The sequence below is a fragment of the Rana temporaria genome, chromosome 2 (assembly GCF_905171775.1).
Source record: "Rana temporaria chromosome 2, aRanTem1.1, whole genome shotgun sequence".
NCBI lineage: Eukaryota > Metazoa > Chordata > Amphibia > Anura > Ranidae > Rana > Rana temporaria.
The window spans coordinates 533,482,731-533,510,658 of record NC_053490.1 but is presented as its reverse complement, the minus strand read 5'-3'; the positions used below and the strand labels follow the sequence as shown (position 1 = coordinate 533,510,658).

General features: G+C 44.1%; 1 protein-coding gene across 1 annotated transcript in view; it reads left to right on the top strand.

Moving 5' to 3' along the window:
• Nucleotides 1-11,690: 11,690 nt before the first annotated feature.
• Nucleotides 11,691-27,928, top strand: part of CASR (calcium sensing receptor) — a 139,016-nt gene continuing 122,778 nt past the window's right edge. Inside the window, exon 1 of the mRNA XM_040339160.1 lies at nucleotides 11,691-12,156. The gene's annotated coding sequence lies outside the window, so the exon portion shown is untranslated. The remainder of the gene's footprint in view (nucleotides 12,157-27,928) is intronic.

The following is a 27,928-nucleotide window of genomic DNA, read 5'->3' as shown; positions in this document are numbered from 1 at the left end:
ATAAATAGATAAACACATGATACACATAAAGAGAGATGCATAAGACTCTAATACAACCCATAATGAATAGAAACACGGCATATGACAGCTCTACGCTTTTCGTGGAGGTTATACCCACTCTTCAAGAGCATGCACGTGACTTGCATCTGTAAAAACGTGGTTACCCCACTTGTGGGCTGCCCGTCGTCGTTACATGTAAGCTGTTTGAAGAGGAATATCGTTGTGATGACAGCAGATGGCATAACCCCGGTATCCTCTTCTTCAGCGTGTGGTCTGGTTTCAGATAAAAGTGGTCTCTGCTTCGGATTCGCTGCAAGATCATTTTTATCGGGGGCGGGAGAGGGTGGTCTCTGTCGCTGACCAGGTCCCCTCTCCTGGATGCCTGACTGCAGAGTGAGGGAAAGATGGCTCCCACTCGGCTTCACAGCATTGACTGGCAGAAGCAAAGTCAAATGTCACTTCTGCCCATAGCTCTTAAAGGAGAATTTTTTTTTTTCAAATTACATTTTTTTTTTTTGGTGCATTTTAGTGTAAATATATGTCTTTTTGACCCCCAGATGGTGTAAAAATAAAAAAATAAAAAGTTAAACAAATAAGCAAAAAAACGTTTGTAAAGCGCCCCGTCCCGATGAACTCGCGCGCAGAAGAGACCGCATATGGGAGCAGCGCCCCGCATATGAAAACGGTGTTCAAACCACACATGTGAGGTATCGTTAGAGCGAGAGCAATAATTCTATCCTCAAAACTCCTCTTTAACTTAAAACATGCAACCTGTAGACATTTTTAAACATTGCCTATGTTTAAAGGGTAAAAGTTTGTCGGCATTCCACGAGCGGGCGCAACATTGAAGCGTGACATGTTGGGTATCAATTTACTCGGTGTAACATTATCTTTCACAATATAAAAAAAACATTGGGCTAACTTTACTGTTGTCTTATTTTTTTTATTCAAAAAAGTGTATTTTTTTGCAAAAAAGTGCGCTTGTAGTAAGACTGCTGCTCAAATACGGTGTGACAGAAAGTATTGCACTTTTGACACATTTTTGGGACCATTGTCATTTATAGAGCGATCCAGTGCTATAAAAATGCACTGATTACTGTAAATGTCACTGGCAGGCAGGGTGTCGCCATCAGGGGGGTACAGGCAGTACACCTGTAAGGGGCCTGGAGGTCCCCAGGGGCCTGGATGGCAACCCCCCCTTTTTTTTTTTTTCTTAGGGGTCCGGAGATCCCCAGGAGCCCGGAGGCCCACAGGGCCCCAGATGGCAGCCCCCCCCCCTTTTTTATTTATTTTTTATATTAAAAAAATGTTTTTTAATATTTTTTTATTTTATTTTTTATTAAAGGGCCAATTTTTTTTTCTTTAGAGGTCTGGAGGTCCCCAGGGGCCCGGAGATCCCCAGGGGCCCGGATGACCATCCCCCTTTTTTTTATATAATATATATATATATATATATATATATATATATATATATATAAAATATATATTATTATTAAAGGGCCCAGAGGTCCCCAGATGGCAACCCCCCTTTTAAAAAATATATATATATATATATATATATATATATATATATATATATATATATATATATATATATATATATATATATATTTTATTTCTTATTTTCTTTTTATTAAAAGGCCCAGAGGTCCCCAGGGCCAGGTAGCCTTTTTTTTATATATATTTTTCTTTATTTCTTCTTTTTTTTGTAAAGGGCCTTCTCAGTTCGCTCCAGGGGGCCCATGTCTGAAGTTGTGTAAGGGGCCCCATAATTCATGATGGCGGACCTGCTGGCAGGGAAGGGGTTAATTGTGTTCCCTAGTGTGTGTTCTAACTGTGGGGGGAGGGGACTGACCTAGAGGAAATGACAGATCATGGTTCCTAGCAATTAGGAACTCACAATCTGTCTTTCCTCACCGAACAGAACAGGGATTTGTGTGTTTACACACACACATCCCGGTTCTGCCTCACGTGCCCACGATCGCTCGCGGCCGGCGGTCATTGTGACCGCCAGTCACGAGCATCGGCACCCCCCCTTGCTATCCCACTTAAAGGGTCCGACATACAGCAAGACCGTTCGTGGGAGCGTGCCGTATAACGACGGCGGCTGGTCAGCAAGTGGTTACCGTATTTATCGGCGTATATCGCGCGCTATTTTCCCCTTAGAATAAAGGGGAAAATCGTGGGTGCGCGATATACGCCGATAGCTGCTTCCCGCGCTCAGTTTGAAATCCTGCGCCGACATATACCGAGTGCAGTACACTCGGGTACATTCGGCCAGGCTCGCCTTCGCTCGTGCTCATGCATAAACGTCACAGAGCGTGAGCGTGAGCGAAGCCTAGCCTTGCCGAATGTACCCGAGTGTACTGCACTCGGTATATGTCGGCGGAGGCGTTTGAACTGAGCGCGGGAAGCGGGGACTCGACATGAGGCGCGCGCTGGAGAAGCCGGGAGGACACCACCGAGGCCGCAGTCGGACGCTGGACCGGACGATGGACGCTGGGAAGACACCAAAACTGTAAGTAATAAAATCATATAACTTTTTTTTTTACAGGAATTTCGGGGGCAACATTAGGGGTGCGCGGTATACGCGGGAGCGCGTTATACCGCGATAAATACGGTAAGTGGTGAAAGAATAAAATGTATACTTGTTATATATATATATAAATAGACCCTCCTATAGTGCGTTCTCTGTATAGATATTTTTGCTCAGCACTCCTGAGTAGAAATGGGCGAGAGCGTCCTCAACAGACAGAATCCGGCAGCTTGGTTCCCACAGCGTTCGGGTTTCAGTCCCGCCTGTGACCGCTCCATGGAGAGACAGTTTCGCTCTTCTGCAGACTCAGCAGAGGCCTCATGTTACACCGAGCACAAAACGCGGCAGTCACATCTACTTCAAGATATCACCATATTCACCTGGCCTAGGTAAAAAGTATATATATATATATATATTGCTTATCACGACCCTCCGCCTGTCTGGAGGAATGCAGCAGCCAATCGGGTGATTGGGAGTGATCACAGCAGTGCAGAGTATTTCAGGAGAAGAGAGTTAGATAAGGGAAGGTGAAGAGTCCTCCAGCAAGTACGGAGCATTTAGAGAGTGTAAGGATATGGTGGGCCAGTGGCGGCCCGTCCATAAGGGGCACAGGGGCGCCAACCCCCCCTAATCCATGCATCCGGCCCCTAATCTACATGCAGGGCACCGGAGGCATGGATCTCAATGTTTTTTGATTTTTTTTTTAAGCACACAAGGCTCTAATTGGATTAAAAAAAAGGTGGGCTCGGGGCACAGTGCACCCTGAGCCCACCCAGTTGTGTGACAATAGCAAATGAATATTCAGTATTGTCTTCCTGACTCTCTTCGCAGCCAGTCAGGAAGCAGGTCCTGAGGCACGAATGACCAGGGAGTCTCAGGACTCCTAAGGTAAGGCCTCTGATCGCAGGCTTATCGTCCATCTTTTGCGTGAGGGGGGGGGGGGTCGGTCGCCTCATTCTCATCCAACACCCAAGGGGGGGCCATCGCCCCCCCACCCCCCCAAAAAAATATTGAGCATCGGCCACTAATCTTAGCAGTAAGAGAGTCCTCCAGAAGGGCAGAGCATTTCAGAAGAGGAGAGTTATAGAGGAAGGAGCAGAGTCCTCCAGCAGAGTATTTCAGGAGAGGAGAGTTATAGAGGAAGGAGCAGAGTCCTCCAGCAGAGTATTTTAGGAGAAGAGAGTTATAGAGGAAGGAGCAGAGACCTCCAGCAGAGTATTTCAGGAGAGGAGAGTTATAGAGGAAGGAGCAGAGTCCTCCAGCAGAGTATTTCAGGAGAGGAGAGTTATAGAGGAAGGAGCAGAGTCCTCCAGAAGGGCAGAGTATTTCAGGAGAGGAGAGTTATAGAGGAAGGAGCAGAGTCCTCCAGCAGAGCAGAGCATTTCAGGAGCGGAGAGTTATAGAGGAAGGAGCAGAGTCCTCTAGAAGAGCAGAGTATTTCAGGAGAGGAGAGTTATAGAGGAAGGAGCAGAGTCCTCCAGCAGAGCAGAGTATATCAGGAGAGGAGAGTTATAGAGGAAGGAGCAGAGTCCTCCAGCAGAGTATTTCAGGAGAGGAGAGTCATAGAGGAAGGAGCAGAGTCCTCCAGCAGAGTATTTCAGGAGAGGAGAGTCATAGAGGAAGGAGCAGAGTCCTCCAGCAGAGTATTTCAGGAGAGGAGAGTTATAGAGGAAGGAGCAGAGTCCTCCAGCAGAGTATTTCAGGAGAGGAGAGTTATAGAGGAAGGAGCAGAGTCCTCCAGCAGAGCAGAGTATTTCAGGAGAGGAGAGTTATAGAGGAAGGAGCAGAGTCCTCCAGCAGTGCAGAGTATTTGGGTAACTGTCATGATTCACAAAGGGTACATTTTGGCAATTGCCTATTTTGCCAGGACAGAAGACTTGTCCAGGCTGCAGTGATATGTGATCTCTGTATTTCGGCTGATGTTATTTTTAGCCCAGGACAGCCAACCTCGGTGCCACCTGCATCCTGTGAGATTGGAAGGATCTCTGGCATCAACAGGACAATTTCATGTGTTTATTTCCTGAGTCGCCTACGCAGTACGAAGACACATCACATCGGAGTTCACTCGGTCTGTGCAACGTTTACTCCTTACCTACAGGAGCGGCGCAGCGCAGAGTTTGAAAAGCAGCAGATGCATTTATCTATACATGAGATCCCTCTTCCCTTCTCTTCCCTTCCCTTCTCTTCCCTTCTCTTCCCTTCCCTTCTCTTCCCTTCTCTTCCCTTCCCTTCTCTCCCCTTCTTTTCCCTTCCCTTCTCTTCCCTTCCCTTCTCTTCCCTTCTCTTCCCTTCCCTTCTCTTCCCTTTTCTTCCCTTCCATTCTCTTCCCTTCTCTTCCCTTCCCTTCTCTTCCCTTCTCTTCCCTTCCCTTCTCTTCCCTTCTCTTCCCTTCCCTTCTCTTGCCTTCTCTTCCCTTCCCTTCTCTTCCCTTCCCTTATATTCCCTTATCTTCCCTTCCCTTCTCTTCCCTTTTCTTCCCTTCCATTCTCTTCCCTTCTCTTCTCTTCCCTTCTCTTCCCTTACCTTCTCTTCCCTTCTCTTCCCTTCCCTTCTCTTCCCTTTTCTTCCCTTCCATTCTCTTCCCTTCTCTTCCCTTCCCTTCTCTCCCCTTCTTTTCCCTTCCCTTCTCTTCCCTTTTCTTCCCTTCCATTCTCTTCCCTTCCCTTCTCTTCCCTTCCCTTCTCTTCCCTTCTCTTCCCTTCCCTTCTCTTGCCTTCTCTTCCCTTCCCTTCCCTTCTCTTCCCTTCCCTTATCTTCCATTCTCTTCCCTTTTCCTTCCCTTCTCTTCCCTTTTCTTCCCTTCCATTCTCTTCCCTTCTCTTCCCTTCCCTTCTCTTCCCTTCTCTTCCCTTCCCTTCTCTTCCCTTCTCTTCCCTTCCCTTCTCTTCCCTTCCATTCTCTTCCCTTCTCTTCCCTTCCCTTCTCTTCCCTTCTCTTCCCTTCTCTTCCCTTCCCTTCTCTTCCCTTCCCTTCTCTTCCCTTTTCTTCCCTTCCCTTTTCTTCCCTTCTCTTCCCTTCCCTTCTCTTCCCTTCTCTTCCCTTCCCTTCTCTTCCCTTCTCTTCCCTTCCCTTCTCTTCCCTTCCCTTCTCTTCCCTTCTCTTCCCTTCCCTTCTCTTCCCTTTTCTTCCCTTCCATTCTCTTCCCTTCTCTTCCCTTCTCTTCCCTTCTCTTCCCTTCCCTTCTCTTCCCTTCCCTTCTCTTCCCTTCTCTTCCCTTCCCTTCTCTTCCCTTTTCTTCCCTTCCATTCTCTTCCCTTCTCTTCCCTTCCCTTCTTTTCCCTTCTCTTCCATTCTCTTCCCTTCTCTTCCCTTCCCTTCTCTTCCCTTCCCTTCTCTTCCCTTTTCTTCCCTTCCCTTCTCTTCCCTTCTCTTCTCTTCCCTTCCCTTCTCTTCCCTTCCCTTCTCTTCCCTTCTCTTCCCTTTCCCTTCTCTTCCCTTCTCTTCCCTTCCCTTCTCTTCCCTTCCCTTCTCTTCCCTTCTTTTCCCTTCCCTTCTCTTCCCTTTTCTTCCCTTCCATTCTCTTCCCTTCTCTTCCCTTCCCTTCTCTTCCCTTCTCTTCCCTTCCCTTCTCTTCCCTTCTCTTCCCTTCCCTTCTCTTCCTTTCTCTTCCCTTCTCTCCCCTTCTTTTCCCTTCCCTTCTCTTCCCTTCTCTTCCCTTCTCTTCCCTTCCCTTCTCTTCCCTTTTCTTCCCTTCCATTCTCTTCCCTTCTCTTCCCTTCCCTTCCCTTCCCTTCTCTTCTCTTCCCTTCCCTTCTCTTCCCTTATCTTCCCTTCTCTTCCCTTCCCTTCTCTTCCCTTTTCTTCCCTTCCATTCTCTTCCCTTCTCTTCCCTTCTCTTCCCTTCTCTTCCCTTCTCTTCCCTTCCCTTCTCTTCCCTTCCCTTCCCTTCCCTTCTCTTCCCTTCTCTTCCCTTCCCTTCCCTTCCCTTCCCTTCTCTTCCCTTCTCTTCCCTTCCCTTCTCTTCCCTTCCCTTCCCTTCCCTTCTCTTCCCTTCTCTTCCCTTCCCTTCCCTTCCCTTCCCTTCTCTTCCCTTCTCTTCCCTTCCCTTCCCTTCCCTTCCCTTCTCTTCCCTTCTCTTCTCTTCCCTTCTCTTCCCTTCCCTTCTCTTCCCTTCCCTTCCCTTCCCTTCTCTCGTTCTCCTTCTCTTCCCTTCTCTTCCCTTCCCTTCTCTTCCCTTTTCTTCCCTTCCCTTCTCTTCCCTTTTCTTCTCTTCCCTTCTCTTCCCTTCTCTTCCCTTCCCTTCCCTTCTCTTATTTATTTACTCCTTACCTACAGGAGCGGCGCAGCGCAGAGTTTGAAAAGCAGCAGATGCATTTATCTATACATGAGATCCCTCTTCCCTTCTCTTCCCTTCCCTTCTCTTCCCTTCTCTTCCCTTCCCTTCTCTTCCCTTCTCTTCCCTTCCCTTCTCTCCCCTTCTTTTCCCTTCCCTTCTCTTCCCTTCCCTTCTCTTCCCTTCTCTTCCCTTCTCTTCCCTTCTCTTCCCTTCCCTTCTCTTCCCTTCTCTTCCCTTCCCTTCTCTTCCCTTCCCTTGCCTTCCCTTCTCTTCCCTTCTCTTCTCTTCTCTTCTCTTCCCTTCCCTTCTCTTCCCTTCTCTTCCCTTCCCTTCTCTTCCCTTCCCTTCTCTTCCCTTCTCTTCCCTTCTCTTCCCTTTTCTTCCCTTCCCTTCTCTTCCCTTCCCTTCCCTTCTCTTCCCTTTTCTTCCCTTCCCTTCTCTTCCCTTCCCTTCCCTTCTCTTCCCTTCCCTTCTCTTCCCTTCCCTTCTCTTCCCTTCTCTTCCCTTCTCTTCCCTTCCCTTCTCTTCCCTTCTCTTCCCTTCCCTTCTCTTCCCTTATCTTCCCTTCCATTCTCTTCCCTTCTCTTCCCTTCCCTTCTCTTCCCTTCTCTTCCCTTCCCTTCTCTTGCCTTCTCTTCCCTTCCCTTCTCTTCCCTTCCCTTATCTTCCCTTCTCTTCCCTTCCCTTCTCTCCCCTTCTTTTCCCTTCCCTTCTCTTCCCTTCCCTTCTCTTCCCTTCTCTTCCCTTCCCTTCTCTTCCCTTTTCTTCCCTTCCATTCTCTTCCCTTCTCTTCCCTTCCCTTCTCTTGCCTTCTCTTCCCTTCCCTTCTCTTCCCTTCTCTTCCCTTCCCTTCTCTTCCCTTCTCTTCCCTTCCCTTCTCTTCCCTTCTCTTCCCTTCCCTTCTCTTCCCTTCCCTTCTCTTCCCTTCCCTTCTCTTCCCTTCTCTTCCCTTCCCTTCTCTTCCCTTCCCTTCTCTTCCCTTCTCTTCCCTTCTCTTCCCTTTTCTTCCCTTCCCTTCTCTTCCCTTTTCTTCTCTTCCCTTTTCTTCCCTTCCCTTCTCTTCCCTTCTCTTCCCTTCCCTTCTCTTCTCTTCTCTTCCCTTTTCTTCCCTTCCATTCTCTTCTCTTCCCTTCCCTTCTCTTCCCTTCCCTTCTCTTCCCTTCTCTTCCCTTCCCTTCCCTTCCCTTCCCTTCTCTTCTCTTCCCTTCCCTTCTCTTCTCTTCCCTTCCCTTCCCTTCTCTTCCCTTATCTTCCCTTCTCTTCCCTTCCCTTCTCTTCTCTTCCCTACTATGGGGTACTAACAAAACTGTGACCATTCACTGAATGACAAACAATGTGAATATGTTACAAATAAAAAAACGTCAGCTCTTTGTCTCATACCGCCTGGTGAATACATTTAGTATTATCAGTGAGAGTGGGTGCCGAAACCCGGGTCTGGGGCAGATTCATCAAGAGATCCGCCGTCGTATCTCTGAGATCCGCCGTCGTATCTGTGAGAGCCGACGGTCGGATCTATGAGGCTGATTCATAAGAGTCAGTTCCGCATAGATCTCCCTTAGATCCGACTGGTGTAAGTGACTTACACCAGTCGAATCTTAGGCTGCAATCTACCGCCGGCCGCTAGGTGTCGTCGCTTTTTTTTACGCGTCGGATATGCAAATGAGTAGAACCGCCAATTCAAGTCTGTACGCCCGCCCGCCGTTTTTTTTTAACGTCGTTTGCGTTCGGCTTTTTCCGGCGGATAGCTACCCCTGCTATATGAGGGGTAGCTAATGTTAAGTATGGCCGTCGTTCCCGCGCCAAGATTCAAATTTTTACGTCGTTTGCGTAAGTCGATCGGGAATACGGATGGCCGCAATTGACGTACCCGCCGCTAACAATGACGTCCTAGCGACGTCATTTGGAGCATGCGCACTGAGAAATTTCGGAGGCGGCGCATGCGCAGTTAAATCGGCGCGGGAACGCGCCTGATTTAAATTGTACACTCCCCCTAGCCGCGGAATTTGCATTCCGCCGGGGGAGTTACGATCCGACGATGCAATTTTCGAGGTAAGTGCTTGATGAATACTGCACTAGCCTCGCTAAATTGCACCGGCGAATCGTAAAACACGTAGATCGAGCGGATCTAAAGATCCGCTGATCTACATGAATCTGGCCCCCTGTGTACAGGGGAAGGAACACGGGCCCCCGAGGAATAGGCATGGCTTCACACCTATGCATTGCAATAATACACATTTTATCGCACATGATCAGGGGTTAGAAGGTGAATTGGGGGTGGGGAAGGGGGGTAGAATGTGAATTAGAGGTAGTGAAGGGGTTAGAAGGTGAATTGGGGGTGGGGAAGGGGGTAGCATGTGAATTGGAGGAGTGGAAGGGGTAGATGGTGAATTGGAAGTAGGGAAGGGGTTAAAGGGTGAATTGGAGGCGGGAAGGGGTTAGTGGTTGAATTGGAGGTAGGGAAGGGGGTAGAAGGTGAATTGGAGGTGTGGAAGGGGTAGAAGGTAAATTGGAGGTGTGGAAGGGGTAGAAGGTAAATTGGAGGTGTGGAAGGGGTAGAAGGTGAATTGGAGGTAAGGAAGGGGGTAGAAGGTAAATTGGAGGTATGGAAGTGGAAAGAAGGTAAATTGGCTGTATTAAAGGGATAGAATGTGAATTGGAGGTGTGGAAGGGGTAGAAAGTAAATTGGCTGCGTTAATGGGGTAGAAGGCGAATTGGAGGTATGGAATAGGTAGAAGGTAAATTGGAGTCATGGAAGGGGTAGAAGATTAATTGGAGGCATGGAAGAGGTAGGTAAATTGGAGGTAAAGAAGGGGTAGAAGGTGAATTGGAGGTGTGGAAGGGATAAAAGGTAAATTGAAGGTGTGGAAGTGGAAAGAAGGTAAATTGGCAGTGTTAAAGGGGTAGAAGGTGAATTGGAGGTATGGAAAGGGTACAAGGTAAATTGGAGGCGTGGAAGTGGAAAGAAGGTAAATTGGCTTTTTTAAAGGGGTAGGGAAGGGGTAGAAGGTGAATTGGAGGTGTGGAAGGGGTAGAAGGTAAATTGGAGGTGTGGAAGGGGTAGAAGGTAAATTGGAGGTGTGGAAGGGGTAGAAGGTGAATTAAAAATGTGGAAGGGGTAGAGGGTAAATTGGAGGTGGGGAAGGGGTTGAGGGTAAATTGGAGGCGTGGAAGTGGAAAAAAGGTGAATTGGCTGTATTAAGGGGTAGAAGGTGAATTTGAGGTATGAAAGAGGCCGAAGTTAAATTGGAGGCATGGAAGAGGTAAAAGTTAAATTGGAGGTGTGGAAGAGGTAGAAGGTCAATCGGAAATGTGGAAGTGGAAAGAAGGTAAATTGGCTGTATTAAAGGTAGAAGGTGATTTGGAGGTGTGGAAGGGATTGAGGGTAAATTGGAGGTGTGGAAGGGGCAGAAGGTGAATTGGAGGCATGAAAGGGGTAGAAAATAAATTGGAGGTGTCGAAGGGGTAGACGGTAAATTGGAGGTGAGGCAGGGGTAGAGGGTGAATTGGAGGTGTGGAAAGGGTAGAAGGTGAATTGGAGGTGTGGAAGGGGTAGAAGGTGAATTGGAGGTGTGGAAGGGGTAGAAGGTAAATTGGAGGTGTGGAAGGGGGTAGAAGGTGAATTGAAGGTGTGGAAGGGGGTAGAAGGTGAATTGAAGGTGTGGAAGGGGGTAGAAGGTGAATTCGAGGTGTGGACAGGTAGAAGGTAAATTGGAGGTGTGGAAGGGGTAGAAGGTGAATTGGAGGCGTGGAAGGGGTAGAAGGTGAATTGGAGGTAGGTAAGAGGAAGAAGGTAAATTGGAGGTGTGGAAGTGGAAAGAAGGTAAATTGGCTGTATTAAAGGGATAGAATGTGAATTGGAGGTGTGGAAGGGGTAGAAGGTAAATTGGAGGTATGGAAGGGGTAGAAGGTAAATTGGAGGTTTGGAGGGGATAAAAGGTAAATTGGCTGTGTTAAAGGGGCAGAAAGTGAATTGGGGGTAGAAAAGAGGTAGAAGGAAAATTAGAGGCATGAAAGGGATTAAAGGTAAATAAGTGGCGTGGAAGTGTAAAGAAGGTAAATTGGCAGTGTTAAAGGGGTAGAAGGTGAATTGGAGGTATGGAAGTGGAAAGAAGGTAAATTGGCTTTGTTAAAGGGGAAGAAAGTAAATTGGAGGCGTGGAAGGGGAAGAAGGTACATTGGAGGTATGGAAGGGGTAGAAGGTAAATTGGAGGTGTGGAAGGGGTAGAAGGTGAATTGGAAATGTGGAAGGGGAAGAAGGTACATTGGAGGGATGGAAGGGGTAGAAGGTAAATTGGAGGTGTGGAAGGGGTAGAAGGTGAATTGGAAATGTGGAAGGGGTAGAGGGTAAATTGGAGGTGTGGAAGGGGGTAGAAGGTAAATTGGAGGTGTGGAAGGGGTAGAAGGTGAATTGGAAATGTGGAAGGGGTAGAAGGTGAATTGGAGGTGTGGAAGGGGTAGAATGTGAATTGGAGGCGTGGAAGGGGGTAGAAGGTGAATTGTCAATTGTTTTGCGCAGTTTTTGTTGCTTGAGGCCTGGCGGCGAGGCCTGGGCACGGCGTGTGTAGGGGGGAGTCTATCTCTATAGGGACAAATCTCCATACTGGCCCTTCTCCTCCTACTCTGTAGACAATCCAAGAACGACACCTTGTTCAGGTCCCCAATTTAAACAAAAATTATAAGTCTTAGGAATATTAGACGTGCACGTGACGCTTTGCTCAGCTGCTGTACAGAGGTCCATGGGGATATATTAATGTTGTAGATTAATGCACAGAGGACTCTCAGCTCAGACAATAGCCCTCCATAGATTTTCAGATCCATATTTATTTAGGGACTTCTAAGCGCCTTTGTTGACTTGCAGCCCATTGACTTCTGTGATGGGGATATTGAGCTGTGCGTTGGAATACAGAGAGCTGCTTGCTCTGTAGAGGGGGCTGAGCAGAGCTTAAAGTAGATGAAGTGGCTTCAGGCTGCATTGTGCTGCTGGAGAGTCATCTCAGCTGTGCAGGGTGGAAGGCAGCCAGGGACCCCTCTGTATTAGAGCTCAGCAGTGCAGGCTGTAGAGGGGACACTGCAGAGTACTAGAGCATGGATAGGGGGAGATCAGGACTGCTATCATGATTTGCTGGTCCCTCTCTAGAGATTTCAAGGCATAGAGATATGTTCTTCAGGATTCAGCACTGGTAATGGCCAGTAGGTCACTTACTAGGTCTCTGTAGTGTAGGAACATTGTCTTTGCTGCTGTGGACAAAGGGAAGGGGATCTGGGGGACCTGACAGAGATCCAACAACTGAGGACCCCCCAACTTTTTACTGGAGCCAATCCCAACCCAAACTTCTCCATCCAGGTAAGTCCTACATTTTTATATCTTACTCCTAGCACTGTTTTATACATCTGCAAGGGGACTATTGTATATAGAAACTGTGCTTCCCAGCCTAGAGCATGCTGAGAGTTGTAGTTCTCATATTAAATCGTATGATATATGAGTACTCAATGGTGTTTTTTGTTTCTTTTTGCCTTAAAGCACACAATGAAAGAAACAGTCACATCTAATTTGTAAATAACTCCCATTAAAGAAGAATTGATTTAACTAACAGTGTTCTTTTATGTGTTGAGCGCACAAAACAGGAAACAATTGCGTCTAATTAGAAAATATCCCCCATTAAAAAATTTTTTTTTTAACTAGCTGTGATGAGGACTTTTTTTTAAATACAATCTTTATGCTGAAGACAATTTTTGTAATACAATCTTTATAATGAAGACTTTTTTTTTTACATTTTATTTTTAATACCTTTTTGTTTTGTTTGTTTGTTTAATACAATCTTTATGATGAAGATTTTTTTTCAATACAATCTTTATGATGAAGACTATTTTTTTAATACAATCTTTATGATGAAGACTATTTTTTTAATACAATCTTTATGATGAAGATTTTTCAATGTCTCTTTACTTTTTCTGTTATATATTTAAATTGTTTCTTTACTTACTGTACATTACTACTGTTCTCTAGTTCCTTTATCGTTTATTGATCATTACAATTTTAAATATATGCCAAATCTCAATAAAATAAGTGCAATCTCCAACTGTTATATTGTAAAATATTTATAAAAAAAATACTAAAGAAAATGCAAATGGAGATTTATTTTATTTATTTATTGAATTTATAAAAAAAGAGGATAGAAGGTAAGTTGACAGTGTTGAAGGGGTTGAAGGTGAATTGGAGGTGTGGAAGGGGCAAAAGGTAAATTGGTGGTGTGGAAGTTGATATAAGGTATGTTGGCAGTTTTAAAGGAGTAGAAGGTGAATTGAAGGTGTGGAAAGGGTACAAGATGAATTGGTGGTGTTCAAGTTGATAGAAGGTATGTTGGCAGTTGTAAAGGGATATAAGGTGAATTGGTGGTGTGGAAGGGGTAGAAGGTGAATTGGTGGTTTGGAAGTTGATAGAGGGTACGCTGGTTGTTTTAAAAGGGTAGAAGGTAAATTGGAGGTGGGGAAGTTGATAGAAGGTAAGTTGGCTGTTTTAAAGGGGTTGAAGGTGAATTGGAGGTGTGGAAGGGGCAAAAGGTAAATTGGTGGTGTGGAAGTGGATAGAAGGTATGTTGGCTGTTTTAAAGGGGTTAAAGGTAAATTGGTGGTGTGGAAGTTGATAGAAAGTATGTTGGCAGTTTTAAAAGAGTAGAAGGTGAATTGAAGGTGTGGAAAGGGTAGAATATGATTTGGTGGTGTTCAAGTTGATAGGAGGTATGTTGGCAGTTTTAAAGCAATATAAGGTGAATTGGGGGGTGTGGAAGGGGTAGAAGGTGAATTGGTGGTGTGGAAGTGGATAGAAGGTACGCTGGTTGTTTTAAAGGGGTAGAAGGTAAATTGAAGGTGTGGAAACGGGTAGAATGTAAATTGGAGGTGGGGAAGTTGGTAAGTTGGCAGTTTAAAAGGGGTAGAAGGTGAATTGGAGGTGTGGAAGGGGCAAAAGGTAAATTGGTGGTGTAGAAGTTGATAGAAGGTATGTTGGCTGTTTTAAAGGGGTTGAAGGTAAATTGGTGGTGTGGAAGTTGATATAAGGTATGTTGGCAGTTTTAAAGGAGTAGAAGGTGAATTGAAGGTGTGGAAAGGGTAGAAGATGAATTGGTGGTGTTCAAGTTGATAGAAGATATGTTGGCAGTTTTAAAGGGATATAAGGTGAATTGGGGGGTGTGGAAGGGGTAGAAGGTGAATTGGTGGCCTGGAAGTGCATAGAAGGTATGTTGGCAGTTTTAAAGGGATATAAGGTGAATTGGTGGCGTGGAAGTGCATAGAAGGTATGTTGGCAGTTTTAAAGGGATATAAGGTGAATTGGGGGTGTGGAAGGGGTAGAAGGTGAATTGGTGGCGTGGAAGTGCATAGAAGGTATGTTGGCTGTATTAAAGGGGTTGAAGATAAATTGAAGGTGTGGAAAGGGGTTGAAGGTAAATTGGTGGTGTGGAAGTTGATAGAAGGTACGCTGGCTGTTTTAAAGGGGTAGAAGGTAAATTGGAGGTGTGGAAAGGGGTAGAAGGTAAATTGGAGGTGGGGAAGTTGATAGAAGGTACGTTGGCAATTTAAAAGGGGTAGAAGGTGAATTGGAGGTGTGGAAAGGGGTAGAAGGTAAATTGGAGGTGGGGAAGTTGATAGAAGGTACGCTGGCAATTTAAAAGGGGTAGAAGGTGAATTGGAGGTGTGGAAAGGGGTAGGAGGTAAATTGGAGTTGGGGAAGTTGATAGAAGGTACGTTGGCAGTTTAAAAGGGGTAGAAGGTGAATTGGAGGTGTGGAAGCTGATAGAAAGTACACTGGATGTTTTAAAGGGGTAGAAGGTGAATTTGAGGTATAGAAGAGGTAATAAGTGAATTTGAGACATGGCAGGGGTAAAAGGTAAATTGGAGGTGTGGAAATGGAGTAGAGTAGAATGTAAATTGGAGGAGTGGAAGTGCGTCTTTACTTTTTCGATTATATATTTAAATAGTTTATTTACTGTAGATTACTTCTATTCCTCAGTTCCTTTATAGTTTTTTTGATAATTACCATGTTAAATATATGCCAACTCAGACTGGATCTCAATAAAATAAGTGCAATCTCCAATTGTTATATTGTAAAATATTTATTAAAAAAATACTAAAGAAAATGCAAATTGAGATTTTTTTTTATTTATTTATTGAATTTATCAAAAAGTGCATAGAAGGTAAGTTGACAGTGTTGAAGGGGTAGAAGGTAAATTGGAGGCGTTGAAGTGGATAGAAGGTAGGTTGGCTGTTTTAAAGGGGTAGAATGTGAATTGGAGGTGTGGAAAGGGTAAAAGATAAATTGGTGGTGTGAAAGTGGATAGAAGGTAAGTTGGCAGTGTGGAAGGGGTAGAATGTAAAATTGGAGGTTTGGAAGTGCTGTTCTCCAGTTCCTTTATAGCTTATTGATAATTACCATTTTAAATATATGCCAACTCAGACTGGATCTCAATAAAATAAGTGCAATCTCCAATTGTTATATTGTAAAATATGTATAAAAAATGCTAAAGAAAATGCAAATGGAGCTTTATTTTATTTATTTATTGAATTTATTAAGAACCATTGTGAATTGTCACATATTTTAGACAATCAACAAACTAACTGCATAATAATAACAATAATAATAATAATATTTATTATTATTAATAATATAAATAATAATAATAGTAAATATATATATATATATATATCTATATATATCTATATATATATATATATATATATATATATATATATATATATATATATATATATATATATATATATATATATATATATTAGGGCTGTGGAAATTAACTATTAATTCATCGAATAATCTTTAATTTTTTTGATCGATCAAAATTATTTTGATTTGTACTCATCTCTCTCCGCCGGCTTCATGGAGTTCCGTCGGAGATCCGGTGACGTCACGGACACCGGCGGGGCTTGCCGTGTCCATCTGAAGGGCTCCTTTGCTGTGTCTTCATATCTGCATGCCGGCGGGACCTTCCTATCTGCCACACACAAGGGCTGTTAGGCCTCGTACACACGGCCGAGGAACTCGACGTGCCAAACACATCGAGTTCCTCGGCCAGTTCAGCACTGAAGCCGCCGAGGAGCTCGGCGGGACGAGAGCTCCCATAGAACAACGAGGAAATAGAGAACATGTTCTCTATTTCCTCGTCGAGCTCCTCGTCGGCTTCCTCGGCCGAAAGTGTACACACGACCAGTTTCCTCGGCAGAATTCAGCCAGAAACTCGGTCGGAAGCTGAATTCTGCCGAGGAAACTGGTCGTGTGTACGGGGCCTAACACTTCCCTCTATCACTTCCCTCTATCAACCTGGGATTCTACAGCCATCCACTGGGAGTTGTGATAGGTCCCTTCATGGGATATCTCCATGCCGACGGACTGATGTTAACCTCTCCTTACCTGGATTCAGCAGTGGCATCGTTGTACACATTTTTATACCAGTATCATACTTAGCTACATGTTTTTTGACTGCTTTTGCTACTGTTTGGTATTACTCGCACCATTTTTACAGTTTATGTAGCTACATCGATTTTATCTCCATTGCAATATTTATTTGGTTACCTACTTGAAGACTATAAAAGTTTTAATGCTATTCCCATCGAGCGCTGCCTTTGTGTGTTTTTGTATCCTGCTATCCATTTTTCCAGTGGTTGGTGGCTGCACTGGGAATCAGCCTGCAAGGAGGAGATCAGCTAAAAGTAGTTGGATCTGTATGTGCGTTATAATTAATCGAAATGAGTCGATTAATCGATAAAAAAAATCGATTAATCAAACACAAAAATTTTGATCAGTAACAGCCCTAATATATATATATATATAATTGCAGGGGTACCCTAGTCCAGAGCAGGTTACTCAGTCACTCAGTCAGTGCTCTCAAAATAAATAACTTTCTTTGAGATAATCTGTCTTGTTCATATTGATCAGTATTAGACATTTTACAAAATAAATATTGAACTGATCTGGTTTAATCTCTACCTAATCATTCTATTAGAGTGGTGCATTGATTGCCTCTGCAGTTTGTTACAATGAATTAATTGTTGCAATGTTTGGCCAGTAAATTATAGTAACATTTGAATCAGTATCTTTTGTAAGTTTGTAACAATATTCAATACAGAGATGACCTGGCTGGTATAGGGCATGGCTACAGCAATCCCATTGTCTCTAAACCCAAGATTTAAAAAAAGCCATTAGATGTGACGACTCCATTCATTTTCCTTTTTCAGGCTTTTTTCCTGAAAGGAAAAAATGAACTAAACACATCAAATCCATCCAGTGAGGGGGGATATAGTGCAATTAAATACCAGTTGATCCTGCAAGAAATCTTATGAGCTGAAGTACTTAACTGTTATCAGTTACATTTTTTTTTTTAAGTCATCAGCTGCTGACTTTTAAAATATGGACACTTACCTGTCCAGCTCGCCCGCGATGTCGGCACTCGAGGCCGACCCGTGCCTCGGTCCTCGGATGCTGCCGCCGCCATCTTCGGTAAGGGAATCAGGAAATTAAGCCTTGCGGCTTCACTTCCCCGTTGCCTACTGCGCATGCGCAAGTCGTGCTGCGCAATCGAAATGGTCCCTCCTGTCTTCTGGGACCCCTGTGTCTCCTAGAAGACAGCGGGAGGGGAGTGACGTAGACCCCTGCAGATTCTGCAGGGGTCTATGCCTGGAAGTGGGTGCAAATACCTGTATTATACAGGTATCTGCACCCCCCTCCCCCCTGAAAGGTGCCAAATGTGACGCTGGAGGGGGGAGGGTTCCGAAAAGCGGAGGTTCCATTTTTGTGTGGAACTCTGCTTTAACAAACTTAAGGACCGCTGCACGACGATATACGTCGGCAGAATGGCACGGCTGGGCACATCAACGTATATGTACATTGGCCTTTAAGCCCAGCCGTGGGGTTGCGGCGCGCTCCTGCGACCCGGTCCGAATCTCCGTGACCGCGGTCACGGGACCCGCAGACCCGATCGCCGCTGGAGTCCCCCAATCGGTCCCCGGAGCTGAAGAACGGGGAGAGCTGTGTGTAAACACAGCTTCCACGTTCTTCACTGTGGCACTGTCATTGATCGTCTGTTCCCTGATATAGGGAAACACGATCAATGACTTCACACGTCCAGCCCCGCCCCCCTACAGTTAGAAAAACACATGAGGTCACACTTAACCCCTTCAGCGCCCCCTAGTGGTTAACTCCCAAACTGCAATTGTCATTTTCACAGTTAACAATGCATTTTGATAGCATTTTTTGCTGTAAAAATTACAATGGTCCCACAAATGTGTCAAAATTATCCGATGTGTCCGCCATAATGTCGCGGTCACGAAAAAAATCGCTGATCGCCGCCATTTTTTAGAAAAAAAAAATTATTAATAAAAATGCAATAAAACTATCCCCTATTTTGTAAACACTATACATTTTGCGCAAACCAATCGATAAACGCTTATTGCGTTTTTTTTTTTTATGAAAAAAATGTAGAAGAATACGTAGTGGCCTAAACTGAGGGAAAAAAAATATATATTTTTGGGGGATATTTATTATAGCAAAAAGTAAAAAATATTGATTTTTTTTTCAAAATTGTCGCTCTATTTTTGTTTATAGCGCAAAAAATAAAAACCGCAAAGGCGATTAAATACCACCAAAAGAAAGCTCTATTTGTGGGAAATAAAGGATGCCAAGTTTGTTTGGGAGCCACGTCGCACGACCGCGCAATTGTCAGTTAAAGCGACACAGTGCCGAAATCGCAAAAACTGTCCGGGTCCTTTACCTGCCTAAAGGTCCGGGTCTTAAGTGGTTAAGGTAAAGACCTTGAGGCTTTAGAACCACTTTAAGGGATCACAGAATTAATTCCTCTTTAATGGGAGATATTTTCTCATTCAAAACACCTCCCTCTCCCTCTCTTGATGACAGAAGAGATGTTTTGTAGTCCTTAGTGATAGCTAGGAACAATGGGCCAGATTCACAAAAGGGATACGCCGTCGTATCTCTGTTTCTATCTATGCGACTGATTCATACAATCAGTTACGCATAGATATCCCTAAGATCCGACAGGTGTAATTGTTTTACACTGTCGGATCTTAGGATGCAGTACCGCGGCCGCCGCTGGGGGCATTTCTCGTCGAAATTCCGCGTCGGGTATGCAAATTAGCACTTACGGAGATCCACAAAGCTTTTTCCCTTCGTTAAGTCTCCGTAAGTGATAGTTTGCCGTCGCAAAGATAGGGCTACTTTTACAAAGTGTAAACTTAGTACACCATGTAAAAGTATATCCGTCTTTCCCGCGTCACTGTCAAATTTCTTTTTAAAAACATCTTTTTCCCACCGCATCTCTTTTTTACCCGGCGCGATTCACAAAACTCGGTGCAACGTAACGTAACGCAAAGCACGTCGGGAAAATATCGTCGGGAGCATGCGCAGTACGTCCGGTGCGGGAGCGCGCCTAATTTAAATGGGACTCGCCCCATTAGATTGGGCCCGCCTTGCGCCGGACGGATTTAAGTTACACCGCTGCAAATTTCTAGGTAGGTGCTTTGTGGATCGGGCACTTAGGTAGAAATTTTGCGGCGGTGTAACTTAAATCGGAACCTTTAAGTTGCGCCCGCTGGTTGTGGATCTGGCCCAATATTACTAATAGTGTAGCAAAGGAAATGGTCAGCTCATAAGATTTCTGGCAGGATCAAACGGGTATTTATTTGCACTATATCCCCCACACTGAGTGGACTTGATGGCCCAGATTCTCAAAGGACATACGACGGTGTATCTCCAGATACGCCGTCGTATCTCTGAGTCTGAGCCGTCGTATCTCTGAGTCTGAGCCGTCGTATCTATGCGCCTGATTCTTACACTCAGTTACGCATTGATTTCTATTAGATCCGACCGGCGTAAGCCTCTTACGCTGTCGGATCTTAACTGCATATTTACGCTGGCCGCTAGGGGCGTGTACGCTGATTTACGCCTAGAAATATGTAAATCAGCTAGATATGCGAATTCACGAACGTACGCCCAGCCGACGCAGTACAGATACGCCGTTTACGTTAGGCTTTTCCCGGTGTAAAGTTACCCCTGCTATATGAGGCATATATGCGGCGCACCAATGTTAAGTATGGCCGTCATTCCCGCGTCAAATTTTTTATATTTTACGCTGTTTGCGTAAGTCGTCCGTGAATGGGGCTGGACGTCATTTACGTTCATGTCGAAACCAATGACGTCCTTGCGGCTATTCCTGGGATATTCCACGGACGGCGCATGCGTGAAAAACGTCAATCACGTCGGGTCACAAGTTATTTACATAAAACATAAAACACGCCCCCCTGTTCCAAATTTGAATTTGGCGGGCTTACGCCGGCCTATTTACGCTACGCCGCCGCAACTTACGGAGCAAGTGCTTTGAGAATACTGCACTTGCCCGTCTAAGTTGCGGAGGCGTAACGTAAATAGGATACGTTACGCCCGCCTAAATATCCGCCCGTTTTTGTGGATCTGGCCCGATTAGTTACTTTTTTATACAAGAAAATGTGTTGAGCGATCTATAATATAACAGACCTAAAGAGCAAATAACTGGAATGGATCTTTCGGATTAGCATATACATTAAAGCCGGGGGGCAAGTCATTATTTACGTCCTTTCCTCCGGTGGAAAGAGGTTTTTGTCAATGAGTTACCAAAGTGTTTTCCCTCAGTAAACCTCATGGTGCGTTTTTTTTTTTTTTTGTCCCTCATTGTTAATGACCAATTACATCTTGGGATTGGGATAACCAGGGCTGATGACCGGTCAATTAGAAGAATTGATTTTATGACAAGTAACCTTTTTGCGTCGGTTAGTGGAAAAAAAAAAAAGAAAAAAAAATTGGAGCAATCTTTGGTGTGATTCCTGATGAAGGGCGTGTCCCTGAGAAACCTTTCCACGTCTTCCCCTTCGTGTCTGCCACATATAATGGTCGCCAATTCCTGCCTTTGTGACGGAAAGCGCCATTCGTTTCATTCCCTCTGACACATTTAAGTGTCACAGAAGGCGAGATTGGAAAACATAAAAGAAGAAAAACCTTAATTGAGACGTAGACATAAAACAGAGGTCAGTTCTTCAGACTTCTCCCCAAAAAAAAAATGGTGTTTTATAAACAGAGAGAACTTTCTATATTGAGAAAATAGAATATTTATTAGAGCTAAATAAAACTGAAAAAAAAATGAAGTAATATGACTTTTTCTTATGGTATAAAGGTGGATGTGAGAGAATATAGACAAAAAAGATCCCCCAAAAAATCCACAAATTGTTTTATTCCCCCTGCACCTGTCAATCAACAATAGATAGATTGATGCAATGCATGAATCTATCTATTGTCGCCGCTGCCGCCCCCTGTTCAGGTGTCCGGCCTCTTGTCGCCCAATCATAGCAGAGATGACATGAAGATGATGGGAGAAGACATTGAGGACTCAGAGGGAGCGTGGAGGAACTGAGAAAGGTAAGTGCCGGGTGGGGGAAACTGGCAGCATTTGATAGGGAAAACTGGCGGCTATTGATGGGGCAAACTGGCAGCATTTGATGGGGCAAACTGGTGGAATTTGATGGGGCAAACTGGCGGCTATTGATGGGGCAAACTGGCGGCTATTGATGGGGCAAACTGGCGGCTATTGATGGGGCAAACTGGCAGCATTTGATGGGGCAAACTGGCGGCTATTGATGGGGCAAACTGGCAGCATTTGATGGGGCAAACTGGTGGAATTTAATGGGGCAAACTGGCGGCTATTAATGGGGCAAACTGGCGGCTATTGATGGGGCAAACTGGCGGCAATTGATGGGGCAAACTGGCAGCATTTGATGGGGCAAACTGGCAGCATTTTGATAGGGCAAACGGGTTAAATTTGATGGGGCAAAGTGGCGGCTATTGATGGGGCAAAGTGGCGGTGTTTGATGGGGCAAACTGGCGGTGATTGATGGGGCAAACTGGCAGCATTTGATGGGGCAAACTGGCAGCATTTGATGGGGCAAACTGGCAGCAATTGATGGGCACAGTCGCTGCGTTTGATGGCACTGTGGCGGAAATTGATGGGCACAGTGGCTGCATTTGATGGGCAAACTGGTGGCATTTGATAGGGCAAACTGGCGGCATTTGATGGGGCAAACTGGCAGCATTTGATGAGGCACAGTGACTGCGTTTGATGGGCAAACTGGTGGCGGCAATTGATGGGCACAGTGACTGCGTTTGATGGGCAAACTGGTGGCGTTTGATGGGGCAAACTGGCAGCGTTTGATGGGGCAAACTGGCGGCATTTGATGTGGCAAACTGGCAGCATTTGATGGGGTAATCTGGCATCATTTGATAGGGAAAACTGGCGGCATTTGATGGGGCAAACTGGTGGAAATTGGTGGGCACAGTGGCTGCATTTGATGGGCAAACTGGCGGCAATTGATGGGCGCAGTGGCTGCGTTTTATGGGCACAGTGGCTGCAATTGATGTTTTTTTTTCAGTTTGTTTGCGCCCCCCAACAATTTTGAGCACCAGCCGTCACTGCTCAGCACTGAAGTCCATTTGGCACTGTCCCTCAGAACTGAAATCTCGTTGGCACTGTCCCTCAGAATTGAAGTCTCGTTGGCACTGTCCCTCAGAATTGAAGTCCATTTGGCACTGTCCCTCAGAATTGAAGTCTCTTTGGCACTGTCCCTCAGAATTGAAGTCTCTTTGGCACTGTCCCTCAAAATTGAAGTCTCTTTGGCACTGTCCCTCAGAATTGAAGTCTCTTTGGCACTGTCCCTCAGAATTGAAGTCTCTTTGGCACTGTCCCTCAGAATTGAAGTCTCTTTGGCACTGTCCCTCAGGATTGAAGTCTCTTTGGCACTGTCCCTCAGAATTGAAGTCTCTTTGGCACTGTCCCTCAGAATTGAAGTCTCTTTGGCACTGTCCCTCAGAATTGAAGTCTCTTTGGCACTGTCCCTCAGAATTGAAGTCTCTTTGGCACTGTCCCTCAGAATTGAAGTCTCTTTGGCACTGTCCCTCAGAATTGAAGTCTCTTTGGCACTGTCCCTTAGAATTGAAGTCTCTTTGGCACTGTCCCTCAGAATCGAAGTCTCTTTGGCACTGTCCCTTAGAATTGAAGTCTCTTTGGCACTGTCCCTCAGAATCGAAGTCTCTTTGGCACTGTCCCTCAGAATTGAAGTCTCTTTGGCACTGTCCCTCAGAATTGAAGTCTCTTTGGCACTGTCCCTTAGAATTGAAGTCTCTTTGGCACTGTCCCTCAGAATCGAAGTCCTACCTACAACTAAAATGGCACTTTAATTATTGTAACGCTTTAAACAGATTCAGTTTTTACAAAAGAACAGCTTTTCCCGCCACAGCTCTCTAATTAGACAAATGAACTATGGATATCAAATGTTGAATTATTTTCTGTATCATCCAATCACAGATTACAGGCAGCTTCTTGGCTGCTCTCATGCTGGCTGAGCGGCTGCCATCCATGACCCTCGGGGGAAGGTTTACTAAACCTGGAGCCGCTCCTGCTGTGCATGGTACCCAATCAGCTTCTAACTTCAGTTTGTTCAATAAGCTTTGACAATAAAACCTGGAAGCTGATTGGTTTCTATGCAGAGCTGCACCAGATTTTGAACTCTCCCACCATTCCCCCTTAAAGCAGGAATTCACCCAAAAATCAACTTTCTGCAGTTAGATCCAGCATACTGCTGACATCTGCAGTATGCTGGTCTTTTTTTTATTTTTTTTGGTACTTATCGTTTTAGCAGTATTTCTTCTATGGCTCCGAGCGGGGAATGGGCGTTCCCGAAGGCAAGCAAGTTGATTGACGGCCTTCGATAGCGCGTCACGGCCTACGAAAACAGCCGAGGTGACACTTGGTTGTTTATGGTGCCTGCGCTTGCCGTGTAGAGCTGACTGCGCAGGCGCCGTTAATTGCCGAGCGTCACTTGTGTATTTTCGGAAGCCGTGACGCGCTATCGAAGGCTGTCAATCAACTTGCTTGTCTTGAAGGGAACGCCTATACCAGGAAGTAATCCCCGCTCGGAGCCATAGAAGAATTACCGCTAAAACGATAAGTATCAAAATACCTGAGGAAAATGCGAGTGGGAATGCTGAATTGCTGAGCCCGCACCAAAGCCATTCACCATAACCACTACACTATCTTTAGGACACACAGCTCCTTTCTCTATCTGCAAAGTAGAGAGTATGCTGACTTCCTGGTCGCCCCTCCCCCCTCAAGAGGTTTCCCCTCCCCCCCAGGTCAGTGAGGAGGAATATTGCACTGAGGTAGAAAGCTATTTATGGAAAGAAATTCCATTACAAACGCCTTTTAATTCACAGACCAATACATTAATTACGCCTCCAAACAAAACGTAATAAATCCACAACCGTACATGCGATCGATACAGCGACTTCACCGTTTGAAAGACACGGCCCTTGTGAACGCATCGATATGAAATTTATGTTGATAAACTTAAAATTGTGGCCATGCCAGCGATTTAGAAAAGAGCGTCTTTGTGTGTTTTGCAGGAAAATTTTTTAAATTTTTAACATGGACGGTCAATGAGAGTGGTTTTGTCACTCTTGTCCTTTAGAAGCTCCTGGAACTAAAACTAAAATACGTATCACAAAACTGATCACATTGCCTGAAACCAGACAAGCATACCTACGTTTTGATATATAAATTGTGTATGACAAGTAGATCTTGTGGGCGTGAGAGCAATTTGTTCGCCCTTTTTTTAAAGATAATTTTTGTTTTCAAAGATCTCCACTCTAAAGGTCACATGACACACTCTAAACCTGCTCCATAGGATTACATTATAACCGATAAAAAAATCACTAAACGTAAATTGCGTTTTCACAAAAACCGTATAAGATATCAATCTAAAAAGTCATGTTTGGATAGCTGAATATTTTGTGACCGCTTTAAAGTTTGTTTGGTGTCTGTAAGTGAAAGTATGAAGGAGCTGAAACTTTTGGCAGAACGTGTGTTTTGAAGCAGGAAAAAGGATGTTCTCATTGACTTCAATGTTAAAAAAAAGTGTCTAAAAGCTTAATATTTTAAAAAGTATAAATAGTACAAAAAAACTTGAAGAAGTCCCATCGTTAGCTGAATGAGACGAACATTTTAAAAGTTAAATGGTCTCAATAGCTGAAAGTATGCAGAAGTTACGCAGAGCCAAAAAACGTACGGAATAAAATTAAGAAGAAGAATAATAAAAAACGACTAGAAAATGCATTCCCTGAGGAAAATGCGAGTGGGAATGCTGAATTGCTGAGCCCGCACCAAAGCCATTCACCATAACCACTACACTATCTTTAGGACACACAGCTCCTTTCTCTATCTGCAAAGTAGAGAGTATGCTGACTTCCTGGTCGCCCCTCCCCCCTCAAGAGGTTTCCCCTCCCCCAGGTCAGTGAGGAGGAATATTGCACTGAGGTAAGGAAAGCTATTTATGGAAAGAAATTCCATTACAAACGCCTTTTAATTCACAGACCAATACATTAATTACGCCTCCAAACAAAACGTAATAAATCCACAACCGTACATGCGATCGATACAGCGACTTCACCGTTTGAAAGACACGGCCCTTGTGAACGCATCGATATGAAATTTATGTTGATAAACTTAAAAATGTGGCCATGTCAGCGATTTAGAAAAGAGCGTCTTTGTGTGTTTTGCAGAATTTTTTTTTAGACTTTTTAACATGACTCTTGTCCTTTAGAAGCTCCTGGAACTAAAACTAAAATACGTATCACAAAACTGATCACACTGCCTGAAACCAGACAAGCATACCTACGTTTTGATATATAAATTGTGTATGACAAGTAGATCTTGTGGGCGTGAGAGCAATTTGTTCGCCCTTTTTTTAAAGATAATTTTTGTTTTCAAAGATCTCCACTCTAAAGGTCACATGACACACTCTAAACCTGCTCCATAGGATTACATTATAACCGATAAAAAAATCACTAAACGTAAATTGCGTTTTCACAAAAACCGTATAAGATATCAATCTAAAAAGTCATGTTTGGATAGCTGAATATTTTGTGACCGCTTTAAAGTTTGTTTGGTGTCTGTAAGTGAAAGTATGAAGGAGCTGAAACTTTTGGCAGAACGTGTGTTTTGAAGCAGGAAAAAGGATGTTCTCATTGACTTCAATGTTAAAAAAAAGTGTCTAAAAGCTTAATATTTTAAAAAGTATAAATAGTACAAAAAAACTTGAAGAAGTCCCATCGTTAGCTGAATGAGACGAACATTTTAAAAGTTAAATGGTCTCAATAGCTGAAAGTATGCAGAAGTTACGCAGAGCCAAAAAACGTACGGAATAAAATTAAGAAGAAGAATAATAAAAAACGAATATCAATACTGGGAATGCTTATTAAAGCATTCCCACTAAATATCAATACTGGGAATGCTTATTAAAGCATTCCCACTAATTAAGAAGAACTAGAAAATGCATTCCCTGAGGAAAATGCGAGTGGGAATGCTGAATTGCTGAGCCCGCACCAAAGCCATTCACCATAACCACTACACTATCTTTAGGACACACAGCTCCTTTCTCTATCTGCAAAGTAGAGAGTATCCTGACTTCCTGGTCGCCCCTCCCCCCTCAAGAGGTTTCCCCTCCCCCCAGGTCAGTGAGGAGGAATATTGCACTGAGGTAGAAAGCTATTTATGGAAAGAAATTCCATTACAAACGCCTTTTAATTCACAGACCAATACATTAATTACGCCTCCAAACAAAACGTAATAAATCCACAACCGGACATGCGATCGATACAGCGACTTCACCGTTTGAAAGACACGGCCCTTGTGAACGCATCGATATGAAATTTATGTTGATAAACTTAAAATTGTGGCCATGCCAGCGATTTAGAAAAGAGCGTCTTTGTGTGTTTTGCAGGAAAATTTTTAAAATTTTTAACATGGACGGTCAATGAGAGTGGTTTTGTCACTCTTGTCCTTTAGAAGCTCCTGGAACTAAAACTAAAATACGTATCACAAAACTGATCACATTGCCTGAAACCAGACAAGCATACCTACGTTTTGATATATAAATTGTGTATGACAAGTAGATCTTGTGGGCGTGAGAGCAATTTGTTCGCCCTTTTTTTAAAGATAATTTTTGTTTTCAAAGATCTCCACTCTAAAGGTCACATGACACACTCTAAACCTGCTCCATAGGATTACATTATAACCGATAAAAAAATCACTAAACGTAAATTGCGTTTTCACAAAAACCGTATAAGATATCAATCTAAAAAGTCATGTTTGGATAGCTGAATATTTTGTGACCGCTTTAAAGTTTGTTTGGTGTCTGTAAGTGAAAGTATGAAGGAGCTGAAACTTTTGGCAGAACGTGTGTTTTGAAGCAGGAAAAAGGATGTTCTCATTGACTTCAATGTTAAAAAAAAGTGTCTAAAAGCTTAATATTTTAAAAAGTATAAATAGTACAAAAAAACTTGAAGAAGTCCCATCGTTAGCTGAATGAGACGAACATTTTAAAAGTTAAATGGTCTCAATAGCTGAAAGTATGCAGAAGTTACGCAGAGCCAAAAAACGTACGGAATAAAATTAAGAAGAAGAATAATAAAAAACGAATATCAATACTGGGAATGCTTATTAAAGCATTCCCACTAATAATAAAAAACGAATATCAATACTGGGAATGCTTATTAAAGCATTCCCACTAATAATAAAAAACGAATATCAATACTGGGAATGCTTATGAAAGCATTCCCACTAATAAAAAAGACCAGCATACTGCAGATGTCAGCAGTATGCTGGATCTAACTGCAGAAAGTTGGGGCCAAATCCTCAAAAGAGATACGCAGGCGGATCTGCTGTTCAGCCTGCGTATCCCTGTGCCTATCTTTGGAACTGATCCTCAGAAGCAGTTTTTCAAAGATAGGCAGAAGATCCGACATGTGTAAGGGACTTACACTGTCAGATCTTAGGATGCAGTACCGCATCCGCCACTGGGGGCATTTCGCGTTGAAATGCCGCTTTGCGTATGCAAATGAGGACTTACGGAGATCCACAAATCTACAGATACGCCGCGTAAGTTCAAATATGCACCGTCGTATCTGTGCGCCGCACTCTGAAACCAAGATACGCCTGAAAATAGGCTTCATTCAACCGACG